Source organism: Dipodomys merriami, unplaced genomic scaffold (assembly GCF_024711535.1).
Source record: "Dipodomys merriami isolate MVZ:Mamm:240054 unplaced genomic scaffold, mDipMer1.0.p SCAF_3, whole genome shotgun sequence".
In the NCBI taxonomy this organism is placed as follows: Eukaryota; Metazoa; Chordata; class Mammalia; order Rodentia; family Heteromyidae; genus Dipodomys; species Dipodomys merriami.
The window spans coordinates 89,952,966-89,956,792 of NW_027204492.1; positions in this window are offsets into that span (position 1 = coordinate 89,952,966).

Genomic DNA, 3,827 nt, shown 5'->3' on the forward strand with positions numbered 1-3,827 from the left:
TCTTGCTCAAAGTAAGCTAGGAGGGCTCTGCTTCAGAGAAATGCAGATATCATAGCTTTAGGAAAGCTTTGCATATAGAGATTGCTCTGATTCTGCCTTAACTCCCTAAATGGCTTGAATCACCAGCCTCTGAGTATCCTCTAAGTATACCCTATATGGAAGATTGAGGCCTATCTTCCTTAGATGGAAAAGTTCTACTGGTACCTGATTATGTCCATTCAAGGTCTGACATCTTGTCTTCAAGGTGGGAGAAGGTGAAGCCTCCACCTCCCAGGTGATGGTTGTGCCTGAATCCCTGGTTACTGAACCTGTCAGTCCAGTGCCTGGGATTGGGAGTGTCCTGTGATACTGCCCACTGGCCTGACCCTATTTCAGCCTTGAGTACGCCATGTCACTTGTCTCTGTGTTCCTGTCCTGTCTCCAGTCTCCAGGCTGTTCTCCAGTCAATATGGCATCCCATTTCAGCTCTCCATTGGAGCTGAATAATTGGCTTGTTGTTATTGTTTTTGTTCTTTCTTTCCTCTATCCTGTTTCTTAAGTGTATTTGCAGGCTGCTGGCCTTTGTAACAATTGGCTGCCTCCAGACTGCTAGCATTCCAATAAAGACTCCAAGATTCAACCACTCAAAATGGGGCTTCTCTGTTTTTCCCACCTTACAACAAAACCATAGGGTGAAGGCCTGGTGTGGTAGGATGGAAATACAAGGATTGAAATCCAAGCCTAGCCTGGGCAAAAGTGTGAGGCCCTAGCCAAAAACTAAACTAGAAGAAAAAGAAGCCAGGCACTGATGGTTCACGCCTGTAATCCTAGCTACTCATGAGGCTGAGATCTGAGGATCCAGTTTGAAAACAGCCAGGCAGACAAATATGAGAGACTCATCTCCAATTAACCAGCAAAATATCAGAAGTGGAAGCATGGCTCAAGTGGTAGAGCACCAACCTTGATGGAATAAGACAAGCAAGAACACAAGTCCCTGAGTTCAAGCCTCACTATTGGCAGAAAAAACAAACAACAATGACAATACTAATAATAGATTTCTGTACTGTTTGTTGTACCTGTTAGGTTTTTAAAAAGAGGTAGCCGAGTTAGAACAGAACCAGCACGCACGTGGTATTCAGGTAAGGGGTAGGTTTATTCAGTAGACCTGCTGGGACCAGGCAAGGTTGGCACTCCACGTGGCTGGGAAAGGCCTGGGAATGAGAGAGAGCTGGGAAGAGAGGAAAGAGAGAGAGAAGAGCCAGAAAAGAGCAGAGAGAGGGGTAAGAACAGTAGCACTCACGTGGTATTCAGGTAAGGGGTAGACCTGCTGGGACCAGGCAAGGTTGGCACTCCATGTGGCTGGGAAAGAGAGAGAGCAAGAAAAGAACAGAGAGAGAGCTAGAATAGAGCAGAGAGAGCAAGAAGAGAGCAGCAAGAGCAAGAGCAAGAGCAAGAGATGGGTAAGAACAGAGAGAGAGCAGAGAGCTAGAAACAAACAGAGAGAGAAAAAGGAAGCGTCTGGGACTGGGCTAGGCCTTATGTAGGGTATGGGCGGGGAAAGGTGTGGCCACATCAAATTCAGATGTGACCTCAGCGGATGCAGATGTGACCTCTTCCAGGTGTCCCAGTTGCCTAGGTAACGCAGGTACTGGGTGGAGACTTTGCTGTGAGGAGTGTGGAGTCTGCTCGCCATCCAGGAGCGGACCTTACAGTACCCAGTCAGCAAACAGAATGCTTTTCTGTTCTTTTTTTCTTGTTATGCAAAGATTTACATAATCTTTATATATTATATATATACATACATATATATATATATATATATATATATATATATATATATTGAGGATAGTAAAGATAAGACCCTGGGTTCGATTCCCCAACACCACAAGCAGAAAAAAGTCAGAAGTGGTGCTGTGGCTCAAGTGGTAGGGCACTAGCCTTGAGCTGAAGAGCTGAGGGACAGTGCCAAGGTCCAGAGTTCAGCCCCCATGACCAACAACAACAACAAAAAGACACTGTACAAAGAGGTTACAGTTACATGAGTAAGGTAATGAATACATTTCCTATTGAGCATTGTTACCACCTACTTTGTTTCTCCCCACCATCCCTTCCCTCCCCCCTCCCTGAAGCTATAAAGTTCATTTTCAACAAAGTGTCTTGTATATTGGTACAATGGGTCAACCTGTATCCTTATTTAAGCATTTTGTTATTTCCCTTCTTCTCCCCAAATTAAAAAAATGTATATACAAGATTCAGGGCCACCAGAATCAAATACAGTGAAAACAGGGTTTATACCATGGGGGAAGAACTTACAAAAGAAACCAAAAATCATATAGTGCATTATAAGTACATTAAAAACAACAGCAACAAAGATAAAACCTCTTGTGTCCCTATTTTGGGGTTCATTTTGATAAGCATCATCATTATTTTTTTCTTTTTGGAAATGTATTTTTAATTTTTGAGCTTTTGTAACACAAGCTGTCACATAAGATGTATAAAGTACAAGACTCCAGTGTTGATGGCACAATTCAGTAAAATTTCAATCACCTGGTACTCCTAGGAAGTCATTAGGTCATTCATTTTCTTCAATAGTGTTTTCTTCAGTAATGTTTTTACATTTTTTATTGTAAAGATAATGTACTAGCATCATCTTATATGATTACATGTACATAGCTTTTGACTTTTTCTGCTTATACTAGACATATACTAGTTATCGCAAACAAGGGAAATCATGGGACCTATGTTTTTAAGGGTCTGGCTTAACTTCACAATATAATTTTTACTAAGTCTTTCCATTTCCTAACAAATGTGGCGGTGTCTTTCTTTCTGATGTAGGCATAGAATTTCATCGTATAGATACATATATGTATATATACATATATACACATATATAAACATATATACATTTTCTTGATCTATTCATCTTCTGAGGATCATCTGGGTTGGCTCCATATCTTAGCTATGGTGAGTAATGCTGTGATAAACATAGTTGTGCTGGTAGCTTACTATGGTCTTGTTTGTGATCATTTGGGTAAATGCCCAAAAGTGGGATTACTGGGTTATAGGGGGGCTCTATGTGTAGTCTTTTATGGAAACTCCACACTGCTTTCCAAAGTGGTTGAACAAGTTTACACTCCCGCCAACAGTTCAATAGGGTTCCCTTTTGGCCACATCCCCTCCAGCATCTGTTGTTACTAGATTTCTTGATTATAGACATTCTAACTGGGATGAGGTGGAATCTCAATGTGGTCTTGATTTGCATTTCATTCCAGCATTTTATGGCTAGAGAAGTTGAGCATTTCTTCATGCGTCCATTGGCCATTCTTATATCCTCTTCAGAGAAGTGTATTTTTAAGCCTTTAGCCCACTTATTAATGAATTCTGGTACAGGGTGATATATAAGGGTCTAGCTTTAGTTTTCTACAGGTGTTTAACCAATTTTGCCAGCACCATTTACTGAAGAGACTGTCTCCCATTCTAATTTTTAGCTACTTTATCAAAAATTAGGTGGCTGTATGTCTGTGGATTCATTTTTGGGTCTTCAGTTATATTCCATTGGTCCTCAGGTCTGTTCTTGTGCCAGGACCAAGCTGTTTTGATTACTATGGCTTTGTAGTAGAGTTTGAAATTTGGTATTGCTATTCCTCCAGCACTGTTCTTTCTGCTAAGGATTGTTTTTGGTATTTGTGGTCTTTTATTGTTCCATATGAATTTTTGGATTGCTTCTTCTATTTCATTGAAGAATGAGGTTGGGATATTGACAGGTATCACATTGAATTTGTAGATAGGCTTTGGCATTATTGCCATTTTCATGATGTTAATCCTCCCAATCCAGGAGCACGGGAGGT